This window comes from Ambystoma mexicanum, chromosome 1q, assembly GCF_040938575.1.
Source record: "Ambystoma mexicanum isolate Mex_15411 chromosome 1q, UKY_AmexF1_1, whole genome shotgun sequence".
In the NCBI taxonomy this organism is placed as follows: Eukaryota; Metazoa; Chordata; class Amphibia; order Caudata; family Ambystomatidae; genus Ambystoma; species Ambystoma mexicanum.
The window spans coordinates 219137244-219152361 of record NC_090922.1 but is presented as its reverse complement, the minus strand read 5'-3'; the positions used below and the strand labels follow the sequence as shown (position 1 = coordinate 219152361).

At 48.7% G+C, this 15118-nt stretch overlaps 1 protein-coding gene across 1 annotated transcript in view; it reads left to right on the top strand.

Moving 5' to 3' along the window:
- The window catches only part of LOC138526786 (sulfotransferase 2A1-like), a 248725-nt gene that overhangs the window by 222170 nt on the left and 11437 nt on the right, over positions 1-15118 (top strand). The window lies entirely within an intron of this gene.

The following is a 15118-nucleotide window of genomic DNA, read 5'->3' as shown; positions in this document are numbered from 1 at the left end:
GAGGGGCCTTTCGGGGGGAGTGCTGTCATGATGCCTACCCCCGGGGACCCAGACCAGGTCCAGCAACCCCAAAAGCAGGCATCAAGAGTCAGTCCTGGCACCTATGGCACCAGGCTCATAGAGTCGAACGTACCTGATGCAGACCATGCTGCAAACTTACCTGATGCAGACCATGCTGCAAGAGCTCCAAGCCAAATGAGGCTAGGAAGGGACTATTTTACCTTGGGAATATTTTTTTACTCGGGTGGGGCTGGGGAGGAATACTTACCTGGGACTACTTTGGAGGCTATTTAAACCACGCCCGAAGAGCAGCACATGCTTTGCGTTATTCTGCATCCAGCAGCGTAACGCTCACCGTGTCTGCCAGCCTGCACCCAGTCTTCTGCCACGTCCCCCTCGAGTCTGCAGCTCCTAGAAAAAGGGGGAAAACAGAAGGAGAAAAGGTTAGAACAAGAGCAATACCTTTGATCCTTACCTGAATTCCGGATCCACCGCGCCTTCGAACTGGAAGAAAGAAGTATTTCACGTGCGCCGCCTCACCTGCTGAAGCGCCGCGCTGAACTCACCGGCCTTCGCAGAATTCTCACGATCCACCGCATCTTTCTGTATGTTCCCGCTGCACTCCAGCACCTATGGGGAACACAAGAACAGCAAAGGTGAGCCAAGGGAATAAACAGAGGCAATAGTAACTACCCCCATAGACTTACCTGATTTACCGCTGGGGGTACTATTCCTCTTCACGGGTCGGCGCAGTCTCCATAGCATCCTCGCCGTACCCCGTCCCCTAAGGTGAACAAAAGGACAACAAGGTGAGACAAAGAGACAAACAAGGGGAATCCTTCTCACCACAATAGACTTACCTAATTTTACCGCCGGAGGCATTATTCCTCGAACTTCATATTTTCTCTCCGCACCTGAATAAGGGAGAAAGCAACAGGTTACATTCTGGCCTTATTTAATTGAACTGTGTTGGATAAGACTAATCCTTACCTGAACTTCATCAGCTACCACGAGGAACTCTTCGCTGGGGTCAAGCTGCAAACTGCAAGGAACCGGACAAGAGTGAAAGCCAGACATTTGCACTCTTACGAACTACAATGTTATGAAACTCACCAATTCCTTCTAACCAGTGAAGCAACTGGTTACCTACGCGCCCCTGCGCTCAATGCAGGATGGAGAGCTCATACTTCCAAACCATCAGGTGAGACTTTAAGAAGAGACATTAGAGGCGCTCAGTGGGGAGAACAGCAGGGGGAGGTGGGGGTTAACTCTCAACTCCACGGGTGGTTAATTCCCTTTCTCCATTTACAGGAGCATACTCCTACGAGCCAAGCAAACCAAGCTGGGTGGGCCAGTCCAGTCTGTCATCTCGGCACTACACGTCACATTGGTGGAGACCGCAGCTGTCCAGTTCGGATCGACGCCCCTGTGGGAGCCAGGTGAGCGTAACATAATCTGAGCCTCCGGTCTTCACATAGAATTCAGATTTTCAATACTAACGTTACAGAAAGTCATCATTCTATTAAAGACATGGAGGCAATGGATTATCCCACCCTTACAATCGAGAATTTGTCTGGAAGTGTATAGTGAGTGTATTGATGTTTGATCAATGGTAATGTTTGTATAATTCATGATCGCCCACCTGATGGGGTTACTTCATGATGCGTTTGTTCATATTTATTACAGAATCGAGAACAAACCAGCAGGATCATGAAAGCAGAGACTAAAGGGAGTTCAAAGTTTGGCATCAACCATTTGGGGTGCAGGAATCAAGTTTATCCAAGAGCAGTGAAAGAAAGAGGAGCATGTTGCAGTGGAGAGAGATGATGGGCAAGAAGAAGATGCTGGGTGGTCGGGTGGTCCACTTGACAGAATATTCCAAAGACAAGCTAAGAAAAGTTTCAGTTTCGAGGGATTTGTAGTTTTTTCAGTGTTCTTGTTTAACATGTTATGGTCCTGTTGTTCGAGGAGTAAAGAAGGGAGTGAGATCATAATCCTTCACCTCCGTATCTTTAATAGAATTAGGACTTTCTATAACATTAGTATTGAAAATCTGAATTACAACGTTTTCCTTTCATTTAAACTCTGCTATATGTTATAAACCTGCTGTAAATGCATCACTAGTTTTCAGCTGCCAACGGATGGGTGAATGCGTTAAGACAAAATTAAGCTGAACCAAACAAAATGGAGGCAGAAACATTGGTGGTCTGGCCACCAGTTGAAATATGAGATGTGGCCAGCAGCCTTATGAGCATCCTTTACCAATAATAAAACATCTATTAGCACCCAGGGAAAAGGCACTGGCCACTCAGGCGGCCAAGAACGGAAGCAGAATCTGGCAGTAACTGACGGATTCTCACCCAATCACCTGCGCCTCACAACCAGTTTTGATATTTTTTTCCATCACTGAACCATGCCCCATTCTTCTTCCTCCAAAGCAAACAGTACCTTATGCCTTGTGTTCCAAAAACCGGGCCCTCGCTTACCTGGCTCCTGTAACTCCACCACTGCCTCAAGCTTGTCTCCCACCAGGTCCCAGCCTTGCATGAAAATAGTAAATGGACTTCCCCACGTTACGATTGCCTTTGTTATTTTACTGAGCGTTTATAGTGCACTCATCAACTCTGCAGTGGTTTTTGGGTGCAAAGCATGTCCGCATAGATGGCCTATAGTGCCCTCACCAGGTGTAAACCAGACCTTTTTCTGGGGGAAAAGGTGGTACCGGGAAGGCAAGGAAAGGTGGAAGTCAGATCATGTAGAACTGACAGAAATACGATGCAAGAAACTGGGAATGTGGGAGAAGGGGATATGATTCTGGAAATATTAGTGCATGATTATGATTAGTCATGTAGGTGAATCTGACAAAATTCTGCTCAGAAAAGAGGAAATGAAGCGCTGCTCTGGAAATTGGATCATTATTTGTCACAGTGCTCTGGCCTGGGGGCGCGGTGCACTGCGCACGTGTAAATAAAGACATGCACACAGAGGTTTCCCATATGCATCAGTCTTTATTCAAGTTCCCTTAACACTGCCCCTTTCCTCCTCCCACCACCCGTCGTATCCCGTTCCGTCACTTCCTCTCCCGTGTCCCGCCCCCGTAACTGTAGAAACGTCAATGTGACATCTCCCCCCTTTTTAAACAATGGCCAGTATGTCCACAACAGTCTAACATCTTTGGCGGGCCTCCTAGCCCATCTCTTCAATCCAGCCGCGAGGCCTGTTCCTGGTTCGCTGCGGGCATGAGGTTATCAGGTCGGGGGTTTGTCCACTGCCCTCACATACCGGGGAAGCTTCGATGTCTGAGTCATCGGTGTCTCTGTGATCCCCTTCGTACGGCTCGTCTGAATCATAGTCAATGGGGATGACTATGCGACCACTGAGTCGATGCGCCCCCAAGGAGGGAATGGGTTTGAATGTGAGGAGTTCCTAGTGACAGGGCTTCCCGATCCTTCCATCGTGATCATCGATCCCTTCTTCTGGGTGACCAGCAGGGGCTTTGCTTGGAAGATGGGGGTGTGTTTGCGAGTTTGGGTCTGTTGTACAGCCATGACGTCTCCTACCTCTATCTGGAGGGGCCGTGCCCTTCGCCTCCGGTCAGCATAGTCTTTCATCCGTTCCTATGCAGCCTCATCTCGTTCTCTTATTTCTCGATCTAGATCGGCCACCATTTCCTGGGGCGGGGCTTGAGGAATGCGTGTCTGTATATTTCTTCTGAAAATGAATTCCGAAGGTGTTCATCCTGTAGTGCTGTGAGGAGTGTTGCGATAGTCTCTCATGAGCTGGTTCAGCACTTGCTCATAGGGCTGCCCGGTCAGTTTGGCTATCTGGAGCGCCCGCTTCAAGTTGGCCATGAATCGCTCAATCATCCCGTTGGCTTGAGGCCACAGAGGGGTTATCTTGCGATGGTGGAAACTCAGGTAAGTCGCAAACTGGGTGAACTGGTGTCCGTTGAAGGGCAGCCCATTATCTGTCTTGAGTACCCTTGGGACTCCATAGGGCGAGAAGATGCGGTCTAGAGCAGGGATGACATGGTGGGCTGAGATGGATGAGCTGGGTCTCGGGATATCGAGAGTACTCATCCATGACCACCAACACATACTTGCCTCCCTCGATGGGCCCAAAGAAGTCAGCCGCTACGGCTTCCCATACTCCTTGAGGGAGTTCTGACATCCTCAACGGTTGGCGGTTTGGTGTGATGAGGCTACAGGTGGGGCAGGACTTTAAAGCCTCGTCCACCATGGAGTCTAGGTTGGGAAACCAGACTTTCTGGCGTAGCATCCGTTTGGTTGATGCCACCCCCCGGTGATTTTCATGAGCCATCTCGATGACCTTTGCTCATAGAGCTAGTGGGATTACTAGTTTGCGGTCTTTGATCAGAAGGTGGTCGTCGGATAGTGCTGGTTCATCCCGTACTTGCACCAGCCGTTCGAAATCAGCGTGTACTATGTCCCCTGCTGCTCTTCCTTTGTCTCGGGCTCGTCTCCACATGCCCAACTAGAGACCCTCACAGATGATTTGGCACGCCGTATCGCTCTCAGTTTCCTTGGCTACCATCCCGATGTCTAATCCAGCTGGTGTGGATTGGTGTTTCAGATATCAAAGATATCTGTCTGCCACAGAGGGCTCCGGTATACACCTCTCCCAGGGTCTCGTGGATAGGAAATCCGCTGGGTTATCCCCTTTACCTGGTCGGTGCACAATTTCAAAGGCATAGTCTTGTAGCCTTAGCCCCCAACGTGCTATTTGCAGTGGTATTTTGGCCTGTTGATTTCCATACAGAAGTAGTAGTGCTTGGTGGTCAGTGATTACTCAGAATGGTTTGCCGTACAAGAACAGATGAAAATGTTTGCACGCCCAGACTACGTTAAGGCCTTCCTTCTCTGCCTGGGAGTATGCTTGCTCCATGGCCGATAGGCTGCGGCTGGCGTACGTGAGGGATCATTTGGGTCCACTTGACCGGGCTGGCGTCTACCGTCAGCTCTGTCTGACTATCTGGGTCGTAGTATGACATATTCTCAGCCTTGGCAACTCTTTTTCTGATGTTCTCGAATCCCCTTTGACCCTCCTCGGTCCATTGAAAAGTGGTGTCTTGACTGGTCAATAGCCTTGGGGGCTTGCTTATTATCGCAAAGTCCTTAATGTATCGGGCGCAGTAGCTTGCGATACTTCCGAGTTGTTGGCTGGGGGTCGCAGTGTCATTTAGTGCCGCCACCTTGTCAGGGTCAGGGGACTTGCCTGATTCGGAGAAAATGTGTCCAAAGAATTTCAGTATACTCTTGCGGAATTCGCATTTGTCCCGATTTAGCTTGAGGTTAGCTGCCTCCAGGGCTTTACACGCTTTCATGAGGGCCTCGTCCTCGTCGTGTTTGCTGACATCCGTGCCGAAGACTAAGATGTCATCGCTGTAGTTGAGGCAGTTGGGTATATGCTTGATGACATTGTGTACCTTGGCCTGGAATATCTTTGCCGCCGAGGATACCCAGAAACTGAGCCTCTTGTAGCGGAAGAGTCCCAGATGCGTCACAAACATGGTTATGTTGCGGCTCTCGGGGCTCCGCATCATTTGGTGATACCCTTTCTGTAGATTCAGTTTTGAGAACACCTTGGCCCCGTTAAGGAGGTTATCATGTCAGTGATACGTGGGACCAGGTGTCTTTCTCGATGTATGGCTTGGTTTGGGTGCCTCATGTCCACGCAGAACCTGATGGTGTCGGACCCTTTCTTGGGGACGGGTACTATCGGTGACACCCTGGGTAGTATAGACTCATCTATGTGTAGTTTGATTCGTCTGTTCCTTATTTTCCGATGCAGCAGGGATATAGATTTGAGATCATTTCCACAGGGTCGATGTAGTTGTGGACCATGATGTTGTATAGGATGTGGACCATGATGTTGTAGAGGATGTGGATGAGTCCCATGTCGACCTCTGCTTTGAAGCTTAGCACGCACCCACTGTCCATTTCGGTTGCCAGAACATGGACGGGCACTTTTTTCTCATGTTCCTTGTTTCGACAAATGCCCTCGAATTGTCCTAGGCACTTGAGGGGTGCCTTGGCACCATATGCATAGATGTCTACTATGGCGGGAGTCAACTTTGGTCTTACAGGAAGTTCCTTGAACACTGCTTCACTCACGACGTTCACCGTGGCACCTGTGTCAATTAAGAATTCAGTGGGTTGTTCATTAATTTGATAATTAATGTGGGGCTGTGCACTGTGGCCGTGGGATTTCTCAGGGCATATACATAGTCCTTCTTCTTCTGATCGCTTCCTGAGGACCTGGGGTCAGAGTCTGATGATGATTGCTCCACCAGATAGCGCACGTGCCGTCTGGACCGGCCGTGCTCTCACAACATATCTTCTTCTGTCTCTCCTTTCTCTTCTCTGTTTATCATCCCCTGAGTCTCGTTCACGGGGATCAGGGTTTATCTGGGTAGGTGGTCCTTGAGATGACCTGCTTGGGTGGTTCCCTGAGGAGGGTTGGAGTCTTGACTTGTATCTGGATGGCGTTTCTCTTGCACGATCTTTGCCTCGATCTCTGAAGTGTCTGCACACAGACTTAAAATGTCCTTCCTCGCCACGTGTGGCGCACCGTTGTCAGATGGCGGGGCAGGTCCCCTCATGGGGATATTCAAAACCGCACTTGTAGCAGAACAGTTCTTCTGATCTTCTTTCCGGCTGTAGTTTGTGGATGCTCTCCCCTATTGCGGGTGTGCTGAAACTCTCCACTTGGGAGTCTATGGCTCGCTCGGCGCGTTCCAGGGCGAGTATTTCATCCAGGATGTGTTGTTTTTGGAGTAGTTTCTGTCTAAATGTTTGAGATTCACACCCCGCTATGATCTGCGATCTGACTGCTTCCATAAGAGTAGTTCGCAAAGTCACAGTGTTTCATTTTTGTGCATAGCCGCATGACGTAGGCATCCATGGTCTCCCCTTTCTGTCTGGTAGTGTGTAGGGGACTTGATCCGCCACCTGGGGGCCCTGAACTTGTGCCCCATGGGCATTGTCCTGCCCGGAAATTCTGGCCTCTTCTCAATTTCTGTGTGGCCGCCTCTTGGGCACGACCACCACGCCTTGTAGCTCTTGTCCCTCTTTGAGGGGATGTGACCTTGTCCTCACGATGGCCACCTCATGGGCACGAGCACCATCAGTACACCACAGTTCCTGGGGTGAGGCTTTACTCCTGGCCCTCCTTCTGCGGCCCTGTTACCTGTCCTACCTTATAGCAGGCTGATCCCCTTCTCCAGAGTATTTGCAGGCAGGCTAGGTCCTCCCCCACTGCTTCTGTGTTTGTGGTCTCTCCCAGAAAGAGCTCAATGAGCAGTCTGTGGCAGCAACGTGGAGCAACCTCTTCAGAGCAGGCCTCCACGTTATGTTCTACGAGCGCACCAGCTCTCGTAGCAGTGACTTCCCTTCCTTCCTGTGAGCGCAGGGTTGTGATGCTGCCTAGCATCTTCCCCCGCTCACTCTCCGTGATGATTGCGCCGCACCAGACGCCACCCGCCTCGTCGCCAGTGTCGCGGTGCTCTCGCCTGGGGGGCGCGGAGCGCTGCGCACTTGTAAATAAAGACACGCACACGGAGGTTTCCCATATGCATCCGTCTTTGTTCAAGTTCCCTTAACACTGCCCCTTTCCTCCCCCCACCACCTGTCATATCCCGTCCCGCCCCCCGTAACTGTAGAAACGTCAATGTGACATTATTGATAAACAGTATGTTCAAATACCTTGCAGAGAGCACCCAGATAATAAGCGTGTGGTTGTCTGATACCCTAAAGATGTGATCAGATGACCCTTGTAGCATGCAGGCCTTACTCAGACAGAGCTTGTAAAACATCCAAACCTGAACCAGGGATAAAGATCTGGAGGCACCAAGGTATCTGACACAAGTGCCAGGACGCAGGGCTGGTCGTGCATAGGTGAATGCATTGACCCATAAGGAGAGCTGCAACAATGAGCCGTCCCCTTCAATGGGGTACATTTGCGTGGCTCCTTGGTGGGAGAGGCGTATTGGGGAATAAATGTTATGTTATGGTTATTCACCCTCAGAGCCAACTAACCCTAGAGCTACTCAATGCAGTTGAGGAGTACACAATGTCTCTTGTGCACATTACAAGCACATTGTCAAACGTTACATGGATATTTCATCAATATTTGCTGGTAGCCTGCACACTTCCTCCTTTCCTTCCCAATATGTATTAGGTACAGCTATTCATTAATGAATCCTTATTGATTGAGAAACCAGTTCAAACAAATTGTACCAAGAGAAATTGTAGACACTGCTGCCTATATAACGAAAGATGCTTACTGAAACAAATGCAAATGGAATTTATTGTATAGTTAATATTGACGAACAATATTAAAAACGCTCCTCCTTTTGTTCCTTATTCCCCTTTCCCCCCTCTGCACTAAATCGATTGTAATAATATAACATGTTTATTATGGTTGATGTTATATGTTTTCGCAGTAATAGAGCCTTGGAAAAAGCCCCTAGTGGGCGAAACACTTGTTGGCACAACACATGATATTGAGCATTGTTAAGCAAAAAAATGTGATTCATTGTCAATAACAAGTGGTTCTTCCTATGTAGAGTAGCAATAACCAGGGGGGCGCATGAGACTTGACCCAGATAGTTAAGCATTTCAGCTATTAATTAACACTGCACCCTCTTCTTACGGCTCAAACGGACAGCAGAAAATTGCCGGTGAGAAGTAGCGAGCATGGTTTGCGATTCAGCTTGCAGCTAATGCTACTAAAGGTCTAATGCATGGTGCACCCATCCTCAGTGCCTCTCCAAACATCATAACAATGATAGTGGAGGTTGGGACATTGCATGCCACAAAGACATCCGTCTCCAGTTATAACCCATCTCCTCTCCATGGCAACCACATGCAATGACACTTTCCATAAACCCACCAAACTCCACCAAACCCACCAAACAACCCCTGCAATGAGTGGTTCGCCGGGTCTCTGGGACATCAGTGTGGTTCCTGCCCCTTTAAGAGCACACATGCGGCGGAGTGATGCAACTCCGACGCATGCGCTTGTAATAAACGGGGTGTTGCCACGGCTGCCGCAGAGCGACCGTGGAGCCCGCACCCGAAGCACGTCTCTGTGTATGCACTGTGGCTGGGAGGGGCTCACAGGGGCCAGAGGAGCATTCTGGCCACACGCAAAGGTGGCAATGAAGCTGAGGGATCACAGGGGACCAGCTGGGCATAGGCGGTGAAAACGTGGGGTCATTTTTTTTTTGTGTTTCTTCACATTTTCATGCCGCAGAGATGGCAAAATCCATGTGGTTGGCCGCTATTTTGTCCACATGGTGGTGGGGGTTTGCGGCTCCTGGTAGGAGTGCTTGTGCACCTCCCACATGCAATTTCTTTGGATCCCCTTGCACAAGGGGCAGCATTGTGCTGCAGATTCATCACTTTTGGAGTGTTTTCAACACTTCCACGTCGAGTGTGAGGTGAGGAGAAAGGGGAGGTCTAAAGTGTTGTTATTCTTTGTCCCCTGGGCTCCATCCCACTCAATTTTTGGGATCGCTAGTCTCTGGACTAGGGGAACTATCCCATTGTTCCTGGCTGCTTGGATATTGGTGGAGGGGGCTACTAAGATTGCAAGCTCGAGGGTGCAGTAGTGGAAAGTGCATACATGCCACATTTTTGGACATTCTGGACTGGGTGCCAAGAGAAGCATTTCGTGACTGTGTGGTTTAGTGGAAGGGCAATCATCAGAACTAGCCAGAAGGGGAGTGGTTTGGCCAAAATCATCAGGCTCAATATTTTTGCGCAGTGTGCCTGGAAGGGGCCATCTGTGAGTTGCGGCCCGAGTGCTCTTGTGTGGTGCTTGTGCGCTCACCACCTTGAATTACCAGGATGGCGGTGCAGGAACCCAAGCACCAGCAGCAGGACCAGCAGGCCCAGTGGGTGCCTGTGCACCGAGGCAGCAGGGGGCGCTCACACCAATGCCCGAGTTTGATATTTCTGGGGCCCCGTTAAGCCTTTGACCAAGGTGGAGCCTTTGGATGGATCGGCACAACATGTACTTGCGGGCCACTGATGAGGACAGTGGCCACACTTCTCTACTCTGCAGGACAAGCGGTGCATGAAGTCTTTCAGTCCCTGACACCTGCGGATGCATCGTACACAGCGGCCAAGAACGCACTGCGCAAGCATTTCATGCTGCTGGCCAATGCGGACTATGAACACTTCGTGATGTGCAGTGCCAGACAGAAGGACGATGAGTCTCTGGACACTTTCTATGGACGGCTGCGCCGGATGTCCCTGTCGTGTGCCTGGGAGAACCACCAAATTATGATCAGGAACCAACTCATAGAAACGAATCACCAATTTGATAACAAGAAGAACATTTGGATTGTGGGCCTGCAACAGGCACAAACCCACAAAAGAGGAGGTGATCATCAACTGTATCTTCACCAACTGGAAGCACAGATGATCTGTACATTGGGATGTACCAAACTTGGACTTAATAAGGAACATGAACTGAACATATTTTTGTAAAAAGTTGTAATAGGACCCGGAGGTCCTTCTTCATGTTTAAACCGGGTTCGAAACATGAAAATGGTGCAATCAGGCATCTGCTTTACAAAATCTTTTTTGCTTTGAATTATGCGCACATTAATGGTGTACATGTGCTGTGAGAGATGCCGGAATGAAGGGAGCAACAGGCATTGAACAACCATTCTGTGGAAATTGTTTACTGACCTATTAGCAGGAGGTAACATTCCAGTAATTGGTTGATATGCTGCATAAATATATTTTTGTGAGCATGGCTCCGGTAATCTTGAGCCGATTGTGCTAATTATTACCAATTGTGAATGAGGAATTCGGTATGGGATTCTCAGTTGAATAATAATAATTAGGGAACAGACGCCGGTAATTTGGAGCCGCGCGTGTCACCTAACACAAATTTAAAAAAGTAAACAACAAAAGGATCACCAACTAAATGATTATAATCAGTCCTGTATGGAAGTCCAACATGTAATTTCAGTAAAGATTAGATTGGTACAATAAAATAACACAATCTAACATTATTATATTTTGCAATGGATTAGAATCAGTAAACCAGGTAGTGTGCACTTTAAATACGATTGCGCCTTTTGCGGTCTGAAGACCAGCATCTCTGGACGTAGAATCACGTGACACGTGGCGTGCCACTTGACCAATCCTAGAGTCTACATTATTCAGGAAGTAGGGAGTGGTTATCACCGTTACCCAAGGAACTAAGACGCATTAAATGCGAGTATGCTGTACCCGTAATGACTATACGTAAGAATGACCAACTGAAAGGCAACTTTAAATAATTATTATGGACCACTATTTATGGCCAGAAATCTAACGCACGCTTTGCGTGTTTTTATTGGATTAATTAGATGGCACTGTTCATTAGGAGAATAGGAGATCTTGTTATCTGCACGAATTTCCCTAGAGGCGAACACGCTGTATGGAGCCGGCATTAGGCAGGGTAACGGCTCCAGCGTCATTGATCAGGAAAGAGGTAATATGATGCAGCCATTTAAGATAATGTCAATATGACATTTTATACAGCCTAAGACTGGGCAACAAACTAAATGGTAAACCATGTCTTTTTACTATTTTCAAGATTGAATCACATACTGCAACCTTATGAAATCTCGAGTCAATGCGTCATTGATCAGGAAAGAGATTTGAATCACTTACTGCAACCTTATGAAATCTCAAGTCGATGCCTATCATAGGCGAGCTATGTGTAACACAGTGACTTGAATCAGGTAACAGCAAGTCCACCCAATTTTTATTCAAGATTTTACTAATCATGCATGGTAGAACATGGCCTCGGGAGCACACACATGTTCCGTTTTAATATCATTGCATAGACTAATATGATGGGCATCTTCAACAAGCTTGTTGGTTGACTAATAGCACCGATGGGCTACCTAACTGTCTGGGAATACATAATTTGCAATGTGGTAACATGGTTGTATGCAATTTCCTGGCCCCGTCAAGATGGTAGACTCCAATTTTGATGTGTTAGAGGAATGCTGATGGATGGTACTCAACTGTCCACATTATATGTGATGATGCTATTATCATTGGCCTTACGATATGCAGTGGCTATATGCCAGGACTTGGAGTGAGGGGGACCTCATTTGGTCTTGAATAATGTGTAATTCAACGACAAGCATAACATGATTATTGTGAATGGGTGTTGCATTATATAAGATACAAGATGATTTATTTGGTGGTATAATTTATTGTTATTTACAATGTGATGGAACATGATATGTGGATTTAACAAATGTGAAACACCTAATTCTATCCTTCTTTTGTCTCCCTTTTTCCCCTTCACCTCTTGTTGCTTTCTCAATATTTTGTTATGATTGTGCATAATATGCACTGGTTCATTGTAATGATATGTGGAACAGTATTATTTGGTTAATTGTGTAATATGATTTGATACTGTGCCTTGAGAAAGACCTATCAGGTCGAAACACGTGTCGGCAATTTCAGTATCAACTGCGTCGCCAATTTTAGAATCAACTGGATCAGAGTCATTCTTGAACTGTTCATATAATAATCACAGGCAATCCCAGTACAAACTATATAGGAGTATTCTCTCAACTGCTCACATGATAAATATTTTAATTATTGAAGTCTGAACTGTTTCTATCAGTATACTCATGGGATAGCGCGTATATGTGGAACTGGTGTGCTATTACCAACTCGTACAAGACTGGGCATCTGGAAAACTGTGCAGACAAGTGCTGCGGAACCGGGACTCAAGCTATCCCACATATTGGAGCTCAAGCTCGGCCGATGCCAAGAGGTGTTGGAGGTGCACGCCTCAAAAATGGATGCAGCATTGCATCCAGGGAAGATGGAGGAGGTGTGTGCTATGGGCTACAGTCAAGGCGGAAGAGGAGCCCAACGTCCAAGTGGTGGCCAGCGTGACAGAGGTGCTAGAGCCCTCGAAATCCTGCATTAAGTGTTGGTATGATCTTCCGCACCCCGCAGAGTGCCTGGCACAGGGGAAAGCCTGTGGACGTTGTGGGGCACTCAACCATTATGCCTGTATGTGCAGGGCTCAGTTGCCGGTTGTGGTTCCGAGGGGGCCGGTACGGGCAGGATTCTTCAGGCCACAGTGCCTACCCAATGCCTCCCAAGTAGACCAAGGGGAGGATGGTGTGCCTCACGAAGATGAAGATGAAGAGGATGAGGAGAATATCTTCTTTATCTCTAGTGTCAGTGCACTACGTGCCACCAACAGAAGGCAGCCACAGTGCCTCGTGAAAGGCAACAAGTTGGCGGTACCGGTGTTGGTCGACAGAGGGGCGTCTGTCAATGTAATGGCCAGGATGCACTATGATGCCATGTGTTCTGACTTTAGTGTCGTGTAGACCGTTGATACCTCCGTCCCCAAGTGACTCACAGGGGAACCTAAAAGAACCCCGCTGTGCGACCTTTGGAGCCACAGGTGGGAGATGTTGCTTCCCGGATCCACGGAACCTCAGGAACACTGATGCTGCTGCAGAAAGAACAGGGTTAAGTACCTGGCAAATACAATAGAATACAAGAATCACAGGGTCTGAATGATCTTACCTATCCGGTGGTTGGAAAACCCAGGAGACCTAGTGAAGGAGGTTCGCGACTCAGATGAGAGGTAGTCCCCAGAACAACGGGGACCGGAGTCACACGTGGGTATAGGACAGCCCACCTGAACCAAGGGCTTGGAGGCGTAGCGTGAGCCCTCAAAGGGCAATGGCGTAGTGCAGTGCAGTAGTTCAAAGGGATGATCCGAGGGCAAGTGAGGGACGGGCCGAGGTTCAGCGATGAGTCAACAGTTCCAAGCAAAGGTACAAAGGATAATCCGAGGGAGTCCAGGTGAGTGATCCAAAGTCAAGGTAAACCAGAAGAGCAAAAGTCCAGACGTAGCGACAAACAGAGTCGAAAGACAGCTGAGAAGCAGTGAGTGCTCCGTGCATCAAGCGTTATGTACTGGGCGCTTCCGGGTCACGTGACGCCCTCCATCATCACGTGGGAAACACCGCTCTGAGTCACGTGAGCGGACGAGTGTTCGATGCGGAAGGAGCGTCTAACACCATGGTGGCGCCGTGCATATTCACTTTTGGCGGTGAGCAGCCTATCCCATTGGCTGGGGCATTTGTGGCAAATGTTGGGCATGGTGGGTCGTCCATCACGGCCCGATTCTATGTAACGAGCGTCAGCAGCAACACTCTCCTGAGCTGTGTGGCAGCAGAAGCATTGGGCATTGTGAGCTTCGCCTATTCAGTGTATTTGGAAGACGTACAGGGGCTGCTCGTGAAGTAAAGCCAGCTCTTTGAGGGGATAGGCTGCATGGCCGGTGAACCAGTGAGGCTGCACATTGACGAGTTGATGCAACCGCAGAGTCCCATTCCATATGTGGGACCTGGTCAACAAAAAACTTGACAACTTGGTGGCGCTGGACATGATTGAGAAGGTGGATGGATCAACTCTGTGGGTATCTCCAATAGTCATCGCAAGGAGGCCAAAGCAACCTGATTTGGTGAGAATTTACTTGGACATGAAGCTCCCGAACAAGGCCATCAAGCGTGAAAGCCACATTACACCCACGATCGATTACATCATTGCGGAATTGCAAGAGGGGCAATTCTTTTCAAAGCTTGACCTACAGGCGGGATACCATCAAGTGGTATTGCATCCAGACTCAAGGTACATAACCACCTTTACCCCGCAACGAGGCCTCTACAGATACAAGCGCCTAAGCTTCGAGGTCTCTTCCCTGGGGGAGGTGTTCCAAAACATCATTTGTGGCGCCCTCAACATTAGTGACGACATCCTAGTGCTTGCAAAGACGGAGGCGGAACACATGCAGAGGCTAGTGAGAACTCTGGAAAGGCTGCAGGCACTCGTACTCACCTTGTATAACGAAAAATGCGAATTCCTGAAGAAAAACAGTTTTTCAGGTTCATATTCATGGAGGGAGGTGTGTCACCTGACCCCCGAAAAGGTCAGAGACATTGTGGAGGCGAGGCCCCCAAAGAATGTGTCTGAAGTCCGAAGATTCCGGCGAATGGTCACCTACTGTGGCCGGTTCATCTGGAACCCAGCCTCCAGGTCTG